The 17872-nt window shown below is 41.3% G+C and overlaps 1 protein-coding gene across 2 annotated transcripts in view; it reads left to right on the top strand.

Annotated features, from left to right (window-relative positions):
- Positions 1 to 17872, top strand: part of syt8 (synaptotagmin VIII) — a 55503-nt gene that overhangs the window by 11811 nt on the left and 25820 nt on the right. Inside the window, exon 1 of one of the 2 annotated variants that reach the window (XM_048607238.1) lies at positions 16484 to 16527. The exons of the other annotated variant lie outside the window; for it this stretch is intronic. The gene's annotated coding sequence lies outside the window, so the exon portion shown is untranslated. Of the gene's footprint in view, positions 1 to 16483; positions 16528 to 17872 lie in introns of those variants that run through there. 2 annotated transcript variants of the gene reach the window in all.

The following is a 17872-nucleotide window of genomic DNA, read 5'->3' as shown; positions in this document are numbered from 1 at the left end:
TTCTTTTCATAGAAGTAGAATCATAGAATCCCTACAGTGTGGAAACAGGCCATTCAGCCCAAAAAGTCCACACCGCCCCTCTGAACAGCATCCCATCCAGACCCATTCCCCTACCTAAACCACCTAACCTAAACATCCCTGAGAACCATGGGCAATTTAGCATGGCCAATCCACCTAGCCTGCACATCTTTGGACTGTGCGAGGAAACCGGAGCACCCAACGGAAACCTACATAGACACGGGGAGAATGTGCAAATTCCACACAGACAGTCGCCTGAGGCTGGAATCAAACCCAGGTTGCTAGCACTGTGAGGCAGTAGTGCTAACCACTGAACCACCGTGCCACCCTTCTTTGTCTCACCTTACTTCAGCTGCTTGAGAAACCCTGAGTAGAATCTGCAAAGCCAGTTAAACCACAAGCTACTGCTTTATTAATCTATTTAAAATGCCAACGCCCCCCCCAGGTCTCCTATCTGCCTCAGTTAAACCCTGAAGTAAACAAGTTGGAGCAAGCTTCCTCACATTAGTAATTTTTCCTGATTTATTTTCTCACCCATACTCAGTCTTGTACCTACAGTAAAGTTCTTCCTGACATCTTTAATGAAAATGGTCTGGATTCTGGTGGAGTTAGAGGGGTGCAATCATACCCTTTGCCTTGATTATTGGTGCCTTGTAACATACGAAAGATCAAAGTTCTCAGCACAAAACTTTCCATGTAGAATACACACCAATAACAGAACCTGCTTAATTTTCCTTCCACTTGAATGCATGGAATGAGAAATAAGTGGGATCAATGAGAAGTGTCTATTCCTCCTTGTTCAACTTTCCCCTCTGTACTTGTCCATGGTGGCTTTTTTTTTGCTCAGCTGATCCAGACCAAAATCTGTCCCTCTGCCCTCCCATATTGTATGTTTGTTTCAAACAATTGCGAATGATTTTCAAATATAATTGTGAACTTTTAAATACAGTCTAAACAAATAGGTTGAAATTGCATTCACAACGTTTTGGCAGATATTTTAAAATCTTTTCAACCACGTTGGCTTAGTACCGTGAAATAATTAATTTTTAAGGAAGATCAGCTCTACTGGTAAAGGAGAAGTAAGTATTAATGTGTCCAGTATCCCAACAAGATGCAGCAGGTATAAAAAGGGATGTCTATCCTCACAAGCATCTTCCACTCCACAAAACAATATACTATTTTTCTTCTCAATATACTATTTTTCGTCTCTGGTTAACTTTTAACAAGTATCGCATCAGTGAGACCCTCAAAAACCATTCCACACTGTAACGTCTATTTAAAATTTCTTACCTTGCTGTAATGTTAATCTTTTAATATTTTCCTATTTTTATCTTATCTTTCAACTCTGTAAGTCATGCAACTACTTTTATTCCTCTGCTGTATCCAAGAATTGTACCTAAGTACTTGTACCTCAGACGTTGCCATAAGAAGGCAGACATTGCAGAAGTTTTTCACTGTACTCCTACAATGGAGTACACATGACAATAAAAGGATATTGTACAAAGGTGAACTTCATCCTCTGTAGTGCCAATCCCACAGTTGTTAACTCTGATTTTGTGTAATAGATTATAAAGGGTAATAATGAATCAGCGAATTCATCAGAAATATAGGAATGGATTGACACTATACTTATAATGGAGATCACAATACTATATTGATCGTATTAGACTCAAATCTGCTGGGAAGTCAACTTTTCAGAGAGAGAAAACCAAGTGGTTAACATTTACTCTTCCTCTTGGCTGTCTGAGTTGTGGATTAGCTTGCTGAGATGTCACTCAAACCTTGAATATTGAGAACACAAACTTCAAAACAGTTTTTACTGTCATGTTTCCGCCTTATTTTTCCTTGTTGAGGCTGCTGACTGTTGTCATTATCACTTTAAGAGCGACATTCAATGAACAAAATAACCAAGATGTAGAATGTGTAACTAGCGGTCTCAAGACAGGTTGTAGCATGTAATGTGGGGGCATGCAACTATGTTTTCCTGCAACTCTAGTTGCTGAACTTCTCTAACAAACCTCTGCCAATCAATCCTGTAACATATCTTCAATAAAACACAGACCAGTCCCAGTTTGACTTTTTAACAGGTTGTGTACAACACAGAACTGCAATACTGACCTCCACCTATCAAATGAGGGAACAGGAAGTGAGGTAATTTAGTTTATTTCATGAGAAATGGATGTCATGGGCCAGGTCAACATTGGTTGTACAACCCTAAATGCCCTTGAACTGAGTGACTTGCTAGGCCAATTCATAGACCATGTAAGAGTCAACCATATTGTTGTGGATCTGGAGTCACATAGGCCAATGAAGTAAAGGTGGCAAATTTCTTTTCCTGAAAAGTATTAGTGAACTAGATGGGACTTTCTGAAAAAGGATGATAGTTGTCATGGACGTCATTACAGAGACCTGTTTTATGTTCCAGATTTATAAACAAAATTCAATTTCCACTAGCTGCTGTAGTGGAGTTTGAACCCATGTCCCTACAGCATTAGCCTTGCCTCTGAGTTACTACTTCGCAGACATTACCACTATGCTGCCAACTCCTAATGAACTCTAATTACATAGATATAGGAATTGCCGAATGCCCCATATGCATACAGGAGACTGCCACCATACAATGAGGCACTATCAATTTTGGATCCCACAGAGGTGACTGTCGAGGAACTGTAAAATGCCCATCCAGCTGGTATAAAGCAATGCTGTGGGAACAAAGTGGGAAATTCTGCAATTTATTCAAAATTGAATGAGTGTAGATGTTATGGGATCATCACTCCTCTATGAAAGAGTTCCCTCTTAACCCAGATCAATCACCATAAATTTTGCAATGTGTAGTGATAGCCATCAATTCATCCACTTTTGTCCCTAAACTGGATCGCAGAAAACTCTCACAAAACAATCACAATTTCTACATGATGTAATTTTGTAAATACTGTGCCATTTGTAATCTGCTATGATAACAACAATTCTATAGTTTTGTACATTTAAATATTCCCATTTAGTTCCAGACTTTAAAAATAAATCAGAAAGTTTAATCCCAGATAATACCACTTTCAAACCTGCATACCTTAGTACTAATCTCAGTAGATGCATCATAATATTCTTTCAAATGGAACAATACCTATCTAAAAATAATATGCAATGGATTGTAACTAAGCAATCTGACCATTAGTCACTGAATGTCACTGTCTGTAGAATATACTGCTTTTTATGTTCAGAATATCCCAAAAGATCACAAATAGTTAGGTTAATATCAGGCACATTCTAAACATACCAATTTACAGTATCATCGTGTGTTTCCAACAACAGCAATATCTGAGACTATAGCATTCTTCCAGTGTATTTTTTTTTAATTTTTAAAGACACCCATATATATTCAATTCTTATACTATTAGCTCATTGTTTAGTTCACAAATAGAGTAAATGTAGGGCAAGTGACAATCCAAATTGCTGGGGGGGCTAAAGCGGCTCCCAAATCTCTGAAAAGTTTGATCATTTTAGATGTTGTCTCGAATGTCTTTTAATAACATCATATTATGTCTCTGTGTTTACCGTAGCGTCTCATAATGCACACCACACCTTGCATAGCATTGGATGTTGTGGATGACTTTGGTTTGTTTAGTAGTTGGTTGATGAAACTTTCCTCCTGAAGATTTTAGAATGGTGAAGTGAGTAATTTAAAAAGAATGCAGTAGGAGACAGCTAGAAACAGGTAAGTATTAATCAGAAGGTTACACCCTGTCAGGGAATGGTGCCAGATCGTTATCTGATTGCCTGTGTGATGTGATGCAGGATGGTCAGGAAGATCTGCAGAATAAATGTTTACGTTTCTGTAACTGTGTGGGGGCAGTCAAGTAGGAGGCGTTTCTCCTTTTGATTATTTTAATTCGTAGCCAATTAGAAAGCCACTGGCAGTTTAAAAATAAAATTATCCAAATACAGCCTGATTGAAGAATAGCTCAACTGGTTAGCAAAAAAGTAATTAGATGACCTGTTTAGACCAGACAGGTCCTGAAACTGACCCTATGGATTAAATTCAGAGTTAACATTTCAGGTCCGGTGACCCTTCCTCAGAACTGATGGTGGCTGGGAAAACGTCAGTTTATATGCAGAAAATAGGGAGGTGGGTGGGGTAGGGAGTAAACAATAGGATAGAGTCCAAAGAGAGAGAAAGACAGTTGGACGGACACAGGAGTTGTTAACGATCAGGCTGGGAGGGTGAATAGTTGTTAGTGGGGACTGTTAGTGACTAACAACAGGGGGTGTGTAATGGCAGGCTATGTGGTAACAAGGCCTGGTGTGTGGGGTGGGGGGCTGGGACGTGGGAGGGTTTAGGCCCTAAAATTATTGAACTCAATATTGAGTCTGGAGGGCTGTAGGGTCCCCAAGCAGAAAATGAGGTGTTGTTCCGCCAGCTTGCGAAAGTTGCCACTTCAATGCACCACCTTGCTCCCTGGCCAACATCTCTATCTCCGGCTTGCTACAGTGTTCCAGTGAAGCCCAACGCAAGCTGGAGCTCATTTTCCACTTGGGGACCCTACAGCCCTCCAGACTCAATATTGAGTTCAATAATTTTAGGGCCTAAGCTCTCCCACGTCCCAGCCCCCCACCCCACACACCAGGCCTTGTTACCACATCGCCTGTCATTACACACCCCCTGTTGTTAGTCACTAACAGTCCCCACTAACAACTATTCACCCTCCCAGCCTGATCGTTAGCAACTCCTTTATCCATCCAACTGTCTTTCTCTCTCTTTGTGTTCTATCTTATTGTTTACTCCCTACCCCACCCACCTCCCTATTTTCTGCATATAAACCGACGTTTTCCCAGCCACCATCAGTTCTGAGGAAAGGTCACCGGACCCGAAACGTTAACTCTGTTTTTTTCCTTCACAGATGCTGCCAGACCTGCTGAGCTTTTCCAGCAACTTTGTTTTTGTTCCTGATTTACAGCATCCGCAGTTCTTTTGGTTTTTACTATGTATTAAATTACCTGATTCCGTGGTGGACAGCCTTCCTTGGTTAAAATGAAGCTAGACTGGTGAGGATTTTCTCTTCCCATTCAGTGACCATGCTGGAAAAAAATACATTTGGATGTGGCTGAGATTAGGATCAGGATTGGTTGTGATTTCACCACCTTGCTCCTGACATGCGTGTAATTACTGGCATCTTGGTTAAGGCACTGAAAGACACCCATGGAGTTGTATTGCCCAGAGAGTCAACGCCTACACAGCAGGAAAGTCGAAAGACGTGGGAGAAAGCAGTAGGGCAGAGGAAAAGGTTATGAATAAAGAGAGTTTGCACAATAAGAATAATTCTATGCTTGAATCCCTCCAGTTAGGTTTCGTTTCCTGATACAGTACTGGCACAGATCACACAAAAGTCACCAATGACATCCTCTCTGACAATAACAAGTAGACACTCTAGGCTGAATGTTTTATTTGTTGGTTCAGGGCCTGGTGTGTCAAGTTTTTAGAAGGGTTTTTTCGCTGAGTCCCATTGCATTTTCTCAGCATATCTTGTCAAAAGTAACAACCCAGCCTGCCCCATGGCAAGCCTCTTGTCAAATTCTAACTCCATCTCAGCATTTGCTGTTCGCCACTCAGAGGATATCTGCCAAAAGACCAGCATCTCTGATACTAACGCAATTTTTAAAAGGCTGCTGTGTGCTTGGATAAGGGTTTGCGACCTGCCTTTGCCCCACACCAGCAACATAATGGTGCAGTAACCATAAAGCCACGCTGCTCATGGGCCCATGGCCAGTAGGGCAGACACTGCTCTCGCATATATAACCCCATTCACTCACCCTACTCACTTTTTAACCACTGGGCTACGTTAACCTCTCTATTCCACTTGATCCTATAGTCTTTCTGCCAAAAGCATGAAAACCACCTTTCCAACTCCTTTTAGTTCTGAAGAAGAGTCATATCAGACTCAAAACATAAACTCTGTTTCTCTTTCCATAGTTGCAGCCAGAACTGTTGAATTTCTTCAACACCTTCTGTTTTTATTTCAGATCTCCAGCATCTGGAGTATTTTACTTTTATTTAACTGCCAGGCTTTGTTCAGGCTTCACACCAGGCATATTCGATACAGTGTGAAGCTGGAGGAATACAGCAGGTCAGGCAGCATCAGACGAGTAAGAGAGGCAACGTTTCAGGCCTAGATCCTTCATCAGAAGTCCTGACCCGAAACACCAACTTTTCTACACCTTTGATGCTGCCTGGCCTGCTGTGTTTCTCCAGCTCCGCACTGTGTTATCTCTTATTGTTGTACAAGTATTCTTTTTATAACATGGATTTAGCTCAACATTGGGTTCTATCCATTAATACCTAACTACTAGATTGCCTCTGTCAACTTTAAAGTATTTCGTTGAAGAATGCAATGGAACAGGAAGGCATTCAGCTCATTGTTCCAATGTTAGCTTTCTGAAAGAGTTATGCAATTAGACATACTCCACTGCTCCTTTCCCTGAGCCATTCAAATATTTCTCCAGGTATTTATCCAATTCCTTCTTGAGACGTAGTATTACATTTGTTCTTATCACCAACTCATGCAGTGCATTTAAATCCGGTGCAACTATTCTCCCCCTCATCTTGCAACTGGTTCTTTTAAAGTTAAATTGAAAGTATGTTATTCATTTTGCACACTTTACCACCTGAAACAATTTCTCCCCATATACGCTATCAAAACTGTTCTTAAGTTTTGATCACCTCTCTCCAATCTCACCTCATCCGTTTGTACTCAAAGGAGAACAATATCATCTCCTGATGTAGTTGAAACTCCATATTCCTTTTCCAATCTTAGTGAATCCTTCTTTATTTATTTCTGTTTTTGATCCCTAATAGGTTTCACTATTTGTTTAACTACCCTTATCCTTTTTACATAAGTTTATTTCAAAAAAGAACCTTTGGTTCTTTTTTATGTTATTCGCTGATCTGTTCTCATACATTCTCTTTGTTCCTCTGTAGTTTTTCAGTTCTTTATATATTCCATAATCCACTTAGTTCTCCTCTTTATCAAGTGCCTGACATTTATCGTGTACCCTGTCTCATATATCTAGTCTATACCTGAACTATCTCCACTTGAAGGTCTTCATTGGTCATTTACCCATTGTTGTTTTACCTGATGCTCTTTAAGTTCAATCTACCTACATGCGGATGAACATATGAGTTCTGAGCAGGGCAAAGGTATTTAGTCCCTTTGGCCTGCTCTGCTATTTAGGTAGATCATGACTGACCTAATGGTAATCCCAACTCCATATCCCAGCCAACCACTGTAACCTTTCACCCCCTACTCACCAAGAATCTGGCCTGTGCTGAATCCCTTTAAAAAAATCGCTGACTCTCCTCCATTTGAATATTTTCACATTTGATTCTTCCCTGTTCTTTTTCCATAACTACTGCAAACTAATATGCCTGTTGTCAGGGCTACAGTTACCACAATATGTAGGGTAATCTGCTCCATTAGTGTTTAGAGACTAGGCAGGTCAAGGGGCTGGATTTTAATGTATCTGGCGTGAGAAGGAAGTGGAATGGGAGGTGTGGGGTCCATTCATTCCCACCCCTGCCTGTGGCAAAGCAAGTGTTAGGGAGCCAACTAGTGTCTGCGTGGTGGGAAGACACAAATTAACATCGAGAACGGAGGATAAACAACCACATTTGGGAAATTAGGGCAGTACATCAGGTGGAAGAAGTGTCAAGCATGAACCAGAAAATTTAAAGGCTCTCAACTACCTCACTCTCTCCTTCTTTGAAATGTCAACCTAAAAAGGGTGAAGAAATTAAGTTTACTGCCCTCTAAAAGCTGCCACCTTCAGCAGCAGACTGTGCTCCAATTGGCAGCCATAGTCCCACCTGCAGATCTTTTCATTCACCATTGTACCACCTCCTCACATCTGGCCTAACTCATTTCATTTCCCAGGAACCAGTCTTATATACATTCCTCCTAAAGAGAAGAGACCAAATATGAACAGGGTACTTTAGGTGTGGTCACATTAATGCCCTGTACGGGTGGAGCTTGAGATCACTACTTTTATATTCCATACGGACAGCAATAAAGGCCAACATTTTGTTCACATTCTAGTTCCTTGCCATTCCTCCATGTAAATTCTTTGTGACTCATGGAAGTCAAACAAAATCTTCTATGAGTCTTGTAATTGATTATGTCCTTTTGCACAAACACTATTTCAAGTTCAAATGACCAAATGCAATCTCAACATCCTATTAGACTTATCTTTGTTTCCAGCCCCAAATCCTCTCTATGGAAAGGCCACCTAATTTTACTACAGAATATTCTTTGCCTCTGTTCATTCCTCAACTGTCTGCTTCTGAAATCATCATTTATGCCTTTATTAACTAAAGGCATGGCTATTGTAATGTTCTTGTTCTCCACCCTCCATAAACTTCAGCTTATTGAAAATGTTGCTGCTTGTGTGTTAGCCTACACCTAGTCCTATTCATCCATTGTGTCTCTACACTGAGTTTGACTGACTCCTGGTTCCTCAATGCCTAACATTTTTAATTTCATACCCATGTTCAAACCCTTTCATTTTCCCTGCAGCCAAAAACAATTTGAATTTGCAAAGCACCTTTAACATAGTAAAATATTGTGTATCTTATGGAGTGAAATAAGACAAAAAATTGCCTCTGAGCTACATTTGAAGATATTAGGACAGATTACCAAAAATATTACCAAAGACGGATGTTTTAATGAGTTCCATACAGAGAGAGGGGTAATATCATGGTGGAATTTGAAAACAAAAATGAGAAGTTTAAGATTGAGGCTTTGTCAAACTTTGAGTTAATGTAGGTCAACAAATACAGGAGCAAAGGATAAAGGGCACTTGATGAGAATTAAGAGATAGCCACCAGGTTTGGATGTGCTCACATTTATGTGAATGGAAGATGGGAGGCAAAACAGGAGATTGTTAACTTTGTCAATTCTAGAGATAAAAAGAAATTGTTGGGCTGTTTGCTCTTAGAGGAACTGTAAGAAAAAATGGTATTACTGTAAAAGGTTGATAAAATTCTCAAAATGAATCATCAACAACGATCAACTAAATATAACTTTGATCACTTATTCAAAACATCATATTGGAACACTTAATATTTTTAGAACTTGTTATGATCAGTACAGTGTTTATTTATATTGTAAACATTATACAACCTGGACTGTTAATAACAAGACCATGGGGAATTATATCACCTCAGTTTCACTTAGATGTTGTTGTCTTAAATTGTAGCTAAGGGTGTGAGTACCTCCAGCTGGAGCTGGCCTCTCTTGTTGTGGCTGCCTGGCTTGGTTGTTCAATGTGCTCATCTTGGATGATAAGACTAAACTGCTCTGGAATTTTATGCTGGATTTAGCTATATTTAGCTATTAAATTCAAAGCAATGTACTCTAATCCCTGATCTTCTTCCTGACATTTGGATTATAGCTACTGATGCAAATATTGAACCTTCTTGAACAGAAATTCACATCCTTCAACAGCTTTCAAGCAGGTTCACCTGTTCTGTAGATCAGGCAACCAAAAGCCCATTCGCCATATTTCTCCTTCATGTAAGATAATGAAGTTATTGCCAGGCCTAAAACTGAGGACTAATTACTACTGCACTAACTTAACAGCCATCAGAATGAATAAAGTAAAGCAAGTCAACTTCCAAAATGCTTTTGAAAAAGTTTCACACAGGAGATTATTAATTAAAATAAAGTATTTAGAAGTTCAGGATTAGTCCTGAAACTGATTGATAACAATGATAACCCATTAAAGGAGTCAAAGTGCAGGCACCTGCGCCCAGTGTTGGAAAAATCATTCTTTCTAATTTAAATGAATCTCTCGAATTTTGAGACAGTGTAGAAGTGATCCTGTTTGACAATGGTACCAAACTAAGAGAAAAAGTGAAATTGGAGGAAACAGAATGTGTTGGGGAAAACACCTATTGGGCTGAATAACATTAGAAGAAATTTATTGCAGCAAGGTGTAAAATGCTAGAAATGGCTATGAAGCAGTCAGGACATCTGTACTTCATGAACAATTTGGAAATTGCAGATGATGAAGGTGAACCTGACTTAAGATTCTCTGAGTTCAAATACAATTAAATTGAATACTGCTCGATAAAAGCATATTTGTGAAAGCTTTTCATTTCGCAATCATCCAAATATTTGCAAGAAACACCAATGTGAAGGGGAAACAGCAGTTTATACTCAATGAGAAAAGAGCACTAATTGGTTTACAAGTGGATTCTGATTTGTAGAGGTCTTCACCATTCTGATCAAAATTATGGAACTCCTTCCAACAGCATTGTGGGTGTACCTAGACTTTGTGACGTGTAGTGTTAAAGAAGGTAGCTCACCACCATTTATTTAAAGAATAGTTAGTGATGGGCAATAAAATCTTACTTAACCAGTGACAACCACATCCCATGAAAGAATGGATTAAAAAACTGCCATCATGAGATGATCATAGTATTAAAGGAATGAGCTCTAATATTTCTCTTTCAATTCCTCCCACTTCCTACAGACAAAAGGGGTGGCCATGGGTACCCGCATGGGCCCAAGCTACGCCTGCCTCTTTGTAGGTTACATGGAACAATCCCTCTTCCGTACCTACACCGGCCCTAAACCCCACCTCTTCCTCCGTTACATTGATGACTGTATCGGCGCCGCCTCGTGCTCCCACGAGGAGCTTGAACAGTTCATCCACTTCACCAACACCTTCCACCCCAACCTTAAGTTTACCTGGACCATCTCTATTACCTCTCTCCCCTTCCTGGACCTCTCTGTCTCCATATCGGGCAACCACCTAGAAACCGATATTCATTTCAAGACCACCGACTCCCACAGCTACCTAGAATACTCCTCCTCCCACCCACCCTCCTGCAAAAATGCTATCCCCTATTCCCAATTCCTTTGCCTCCGCCGCATCTGCTCCCAGGATGAGGCATTCCACTCCCATACATCTCAGTTGTCCTCGTTTTTCAAGGACCGTAACTTCCCCCCCTCAGTGGTCGAGAACGCCCTCAACCGTGTCTCCCACATCTCCCGCAACTCATCCCTTACACCCTGTCCACGCAATAAGAACCAAAAAAGAATCCCCACCACCCCACCAACCTCCGGATCCAACGCATCATCCTCCGACACTTCCGCCATCTGCAATCTGACCCCACCACCAAAGACATCTCTCCCTCCCCACCCCTATCTGCTTTCCGGAGGGACCACTCTCTCCGTGACTCACTTGTCCACTCCACACTCCCCTCCAGCCCCACCACACCTGGCACTTTTCCCTGCAACCGCAGGAAGTGCTACACCTGCTCCCATACCTCCTCTCTCCCTCACATCCCAGGCCCCAAGAACACTTTCCACATCAAGCAGATGTTCACCTGCACATCTGCCAATGTGGTATACTGCATCCGCTGTACACGGTGTGGCTTCCTCTACATCGGGGAAACCAAGTGGAGGCTCAGGGACCGCTTTGCAGAACACCTACGCTCGGTTTGCAATAAACAACTGCACCTCCCAGTCGCGAACCATTTCAACTCCCCCTCCCATTCCTCAGACGACATGTCCATCCTGGGCCTCCTGCAGTGCCACAACGATGCCACCCGAAGGTTGCAGGAACAGCAACTCATATTCCACTTGGGAACCCTGCAGCCCAATAGTATCAATGTGGATTTCACAAGCTTCAAAATCTCCCCTCCTCCTACCGCATCCCAAAACCAGTCCAGCTCGTCCCCGCCTCCCTAACCTGTTCTTCCTCCCACCTATCCCCTCCTCCCACCTCAAGCCCCACCCCCATCTCCTACCAACTAACCTCATCCCGCCCCCTTGACCTGTCCGTCCTCCCTGGGCTGACCTATCCCCTCCCTAACTCCCCACCTACACTCACCTTTACTGGCTCCATCCCCGCCTCTTCGACCTGTTTGTTTCCTCTCCACCTATCCTCTCCTCTATCCATCTTCTATCCGCCTCCCACTCTCTCCCTATTTATTTCAGAACCCCCTTCCCCTCCACCTTTTCTGATGAAGGGTCTAGGCCCGAAACGTCAGCCTTTCTGCTCCTATGATGCTGCTTGGCCTGCTGAGTTCATCCAGCCCTGCACCTTGTTGTCTCGGATTCTCCAGCATCTGCAGTTCCTACTAGCTCTAATATCTGTTTTTTTTTAAATTTTGCCTGACCAGCAACACTTCAATTAAACAGAAGTGCTTTGACATCTAAATATAGCAAAGTGTCTATGTCTGTAATGAACACTAGTTGAAAAATGGTTAGAATCTTACAAATACTGTGAGTTTTGGGTAAAATAATATATTTTTAAAAAGTCTCTATTGCATGACCATTAACATTTAACAAACCCTTTTTCAACCATTTGGAGAGTGCAGAGCCATGTGTTATTTTAGATAACCGACCTGTTGATAGGTATTGATATTTTCTGCTTTGAACACAATCTCATATCTGTGCCATGTACCAGCAGATTATGGGACAAACACACTGCATATCCTTCAGACAAAGTGCCCATGTCTCAAAGTCTAAGGGGAATAGTCCTCAGTGAAGTGCAGGGAGACAGCCATTGGTCAGAGGGTCCAGGCACAGTAAGTCAAGTATAGCCTCTAATTTCAGTCCAAGGACATGGACACAATTAATCAGCCACTTGGGGCAGTCACATTGTGAATCCTTTTGCTTATAGGGGTGAGGAGTGTCATGTCAGGTACCCCATCTCGCATCTTGGCTTTTTTTGTCCTATTTTGGGTTATTTTCTCATTGAATGAGAGAAAGGGATGGACTGAGTGAGATCTAAGTGACTGGCAGATCTGATAGCACTGGTGCAGGTGGGGACAAGGCGATGGGGTGTCCCAAATGAGTGAATAGGTGGAGCAAAGGCAGATAAGGTTAGTGGTATGGGCGGGTCAGGATAGGTGACAATGACAGAGGGAACTTGTTGCATGCATTGATGAGAGTGGTGGAGCAGGAGCCTTGGAGGAAGGTGGGCGCAATAGCAGGGCAATCCTCCAGGTGACTGTGACTACACTGACCTGGGTAGCAACTTAGATCAGATTGGGAGGTTCTGGTTTTGTGGCTTCCACTGCTGGTTCCACTGAAGAAGGTGGCCCTCTTCTGCACTACCTCCATCCACCAGACCTCCAGGTCTTTGTCAGAAAAGTGGGCACCAATTTCCCCTTCACAACCATGTTGAGCCAAATATTATAAACTGTGCAGAACAGCTTCGGACTGATGGTGTTTGACTGGGAATAAAATGGCCTTTTAAAGGTAGAGCTAGCACCAGGACTCCTGGGATGCCCTGGCAGTGACGAATACTTGAGTTCACATAGAGTGGGAGAATTAAGCTAGAATCAGATGTGAGGAGTGCCATAGGGAGACGATAAGTAGTTAAAGAGGTAAATTTGAGACAGCAGCTTGAGAAAACTTATTATCCTTGCAGATTGAAGCCCTCCATGATACTTGATGAAAATGACATTTTTCCAAAAACAGTAAGATTTGGGTTGTTTCTGATTGAATTCTAACAGCTATTACTGCAACTGTAGAAGTTTTTGATGGTGTCTAGGATTCTTTAATGTTCTTAAAGTCAATGGTGGTGTGGAATTGTCTGAAGATCTTTGTCCTGGTTTCAAGGTTTCTGCACAAACCAATTGCTGCTAAGCATGGATGCAACAGTTTGCATTCTCCTTGGATCACAGCACATTAGGGAAAAGAAGCAAAGGTGAACACAGAGCAAGATAAGCTGCAAAAGGGGTAGAAAGGGAATGGGGTTAAGCTTCTCAGAAGGAAACCAGATCTGCCCAGGAAAGAAGATGGCCCCTTGTCAAGCTTGCTGCATTGACGACAACAGGCACAGGCTAGTTCTGCATTGTGAACCTTGCACCCATTTTGAGAGGGCTATCAAAATATCAAACTTTGTTCCCCCTATTAAATACTTGCAGCATTTCCTGTTTCTGTTTCAGATTCCTAGAATTTCCAGAATTTTACTCTATGTTTGGATCTTCCCTTTCACTGGCTTGCTAATATTTCCTTTATCAGCATTGTGGGTCTTAGGGGAGGTTATATCCTTGATGGTGATGAATAGTGACTGCTAGATCCTAAATTATTAAACTATTACCTTTTATTAAACATTCTTTTTGACTTATTGACATTGTTAAGTCTTAAGACTAGGCTTAATGCAGAACTATCTCACTCTGGAGACTGCTGACATGTGATCGCCGCTTAGGTAGACTGACAATTTACATATTTAGCATTAACCCTTTATGCTAAAACAATATGACGATATTGATTAGGTCATCAATAAATGAAACTTTAATCTGAGTCCTTCTAAAATTTTGTAGTACAATTCCACACTCAGCAGCATGTTTATACTAAATAGACCTGTGGAACTGAATTTCTTACTACTTGGTTGAGCTGATCTCAACTTAAAATATACTAGGTTGAAATTGGTCATCTAATTCCTGTGTATGCTCTTTTGCCAATGGCCTTTGAACAAATTTCAGAGAATAGGAGCAGTAATTCAAAAATGACTCACAGCCTTGAAAGAGATCTTAGAAGCTGAAAGTACAAAGAATTGAATAATCAGTCAAGGAAATATTGAAACTATTTGTGAAATGTACAGGGCAAGGCAAATTGTATCTCACTGAAACCATGGTAACATGCTAAACATGCAGATCATGTCCATGCAATCCCAACATGTTAGCTTGTCTTAATTTTATATAGTTAAATCCCACTTGAAACTGATTTATTGTCTTACCTTGATTTATGTTAATATCTCTCTTTCTTTCAGTTTATTTTAAGCATCCTATTTATTCTTACATAAAGCCCTGATTTTATTCAGTGTATTTAACCACTGAGAGATTTTTTAAAGTAATTATTTGTTTGATAAGGTGTGGTTGGTAGATATATATTGAGCAACACCCTGGTAAAAGGTATTAGTAAGATATCCCATGGCTGGTGAGCTTGAAGATGGGAAGGACACATAATTAGGTGATGCGACATACCAAAAGCATGTCAGTTTCCCGCCTCCACTAAAGTTACATTCCACTGGCAAGATCCACGACCAAATTTCCCACTGCATCACAAGGTGAGAAGGCCCCATATTGGATGAACCCAGCTGCACACAGGCTTGTCACCATCCAACATGCCTGACAGGTCAAATTCTGTGAGCATCTTGCCACTTTAAGTAGGGATGTGAGTCACTTAATCAAAAGCAATCATTGCCTGTTAGAGGGCCTGGACATGGGTGCCACTGAGAGCGTCCTCTAACTCTTGTTTCTGAATCCTCTGTTCCTCTCCCAGCACAACTTGAGAGCAACACCCGTCCCACAATGCACTTCACTTAATCCTGGCTCCATCATGATCCTGAAGGTGAATGGATGGGCGTGTATTAGGGGGTGTCATAGATTGAGTCGGGGTCTGTGTGAGGGTGGAGTTTGAAGGGTGTTGAGGGATGAGGCAGGTCTTTCCTAACAGTTTACTGCTTGTAACCAAAGTCTTGCAGCACTAAGGGGGGTCTTATAAATAATGTACCTCTGCTCACAGCAACCCTGCAGCTACCTCTGAACCCCAGGAGTGAGAATTCAAGCCCTGCTATTCTATTTTCTTTCATTTCAGAGTTTAAAAAATCTTCTTTCTTTCTGGAACCTATGCTGCATTTTCTATCTCTGTCTGCATTTTTATGACATCAGAATCAGTTATACTCGAAGAGATTGTATTTATTTAAATTTGAAATTTTTTGATGTGTGCAATTGGTGGTTGATTGTTTCAAGCTTTAAATTGCATTATGGAAGGTGAAGAATGACTTAAAGAAGTATTATGATGTTTACTGCAGACTTTTCTTAGGTCCTGATTGTTGCACTGACTTCTACTTGTTGGCATATGCCAACTAGGCTATCAGGAAAATTATGAAATCAGTCATAATAAGAAAGTTTATTTGCAATTCCAGGAACTGGTTTACAGTAGATTCCAATTAAAGCCCCAGTCAAAAATTGTAATAGCAGAAACAGCACAAACATCTTGTCATAAGACCATAAGATAAGATATAGGAGCAGAATTAGACCATTCAGCTGACTGAGTCTGCCCAATCTTTCGATCATGGTTAATATGTTTCTCAACCCCATTCTCGTGCCTTCTCCCTGTGACGTTTGATAACCATGCCAGGAACCCATCTATCTCTGTCATCTATCAATTTTCTGAAGAAGGGTCTAGGCCCGAAACGTCAGCCTTCCTGCTCCTCTGATGCTGCTTGGCCGACTGTGTTCATCCAGCTCTACACCTTGTTATCTCAGATTCTCCAGCATCTGCAGTTCCTACTATCTCTGTCTTCCCTTTATTTCCCAGTAGAGGATTAATGGGTTGAAGGATCTCTTCTGAATTGTATCAATTTCTTTATTCTTTCACAGAATGAGGGCGTTGCTGGACAGGCAGCATTTATTGCCCATCCCTAATTGCCCAGAGGGCAAGTAAGAGTCAACCACAATGCTGTGGGTCTAGAGTCACATATAAGCCAGACCAGGTAAGGATTGTAGTTTCCTTCCCTAAAGGACATTAGTGAACCAGATGGGCTTTTCCTGACAATCAGCAATAGATTTATGGTCATCATTAGATTCTTAATTCCAGATATTTATTGAATTCAAATTCTACCACCTGCCGCGGCGGGGTTCGAACACAGATCCCCAAAATGTTACCTGGATCAACAGTCCAGTGATAATACCACTGGGCCATCACCTCCCTAACAGGTGAATGTAGTAAACTATTAGGAAGGTTAATGGAATGGTTAATGGAATGTTAGCCTTTATTGTAAGATGATTTGAGTACACAAGTAGTGAAGTCCTCTTTCAATTGCACAGGAGCTTGAGTGGAAAGCACCTGAAGTATTGTGTGCAGTTTTGGTCTCCTTTTCTCAGAAAAGATGTTATTGCCATTGAGGGCATGTCCTGAAAGTTCACCAGACCTATTCCCATGATGGCAAGATTATCTTATGAAGAGAGACTGGGGATACCATGCCTGTATTCTTTAGATTTTGTAAGAATGAGAGGTGATCTTATTGAAACTTACAAAACAAAGGGATAGACAGGATAGAATCAGGTAAGATTTTTTGCTTGGTTGGGAACCAAGGGGCACAATTTAAAAATTAAGGGTCTGCCGCTTAGATCTGAGATGAGGCGATTGTCTGTTTTAGTAAAAAGGTTATGTATTTTTGAGGTAGAGATTGATAGATTTCTGATAACCAGTGGCATACAGAATCAAGAATGGGGTGGAAGAAAAGCTTTGAATTGGATGACCATCCATGATCAGATTAAATGGTGGGCAGGTTCAATGGGTTGAATAACTTACTCATTTTCCTATGTTATTATTTTAGAATCCTTTAGTATTGGCCTATCCTTAAAAAATGCATAAATTTCTGGATGGCAATGAATGCCAATATGTAATTAGTTATTTAATTGAGATGTGGTACTCTCTGTAGGTCAAATGCAACATTCACATGATTTGCAGCAATCATTTTGAGAGCTTGTTAAAGAATTGTAGAATCATACAGCATGAAAACAGATCCTTCAGTCTAACCAGTCCACACCGACCATGTTCCCAAATTAAACTAGTCCCACCTGCCCATATTTGGCCCATATCACTCCAAACCTTTCTATTAACGTACTTATCCAAATGTCTTTCTAATGTTGTAATTGTACCTGCATCCATTACTTTCTCTGGCAGGTCATTCCACATACTAACCATTCTCTGTGTAAAAAACTTGCGCCTCTCTGACCTTTTTAAATCTTTCTCCTCTCACCTTAAATGTGAAAGTTCAGTGTGTGAGACAACAAGGTGCAGGGCTGGATGAACACAGCAGGCCAAGCAGCATC

This window comes from Rhincodon typus, chromosome 17 (genome assembly GCF_021869965.1).
Source record: "Rhincodon typus isolate 14 chromosome 17, sRhiTyp1.1, whole genome shotgun sequence".
In the NCBI taxonomy this organism is placed as follows: Eukaryota; Metazoa; Chordata; class Chondrichthyes; order Orectolobiformes; family Rhincodontidae; genus Rhincodon; species Rhincodon typus.
Note: the sequence above shows the minus strand (reverse complement) of the source record. Positions and strands in the feature narration are given on the sequence as shown.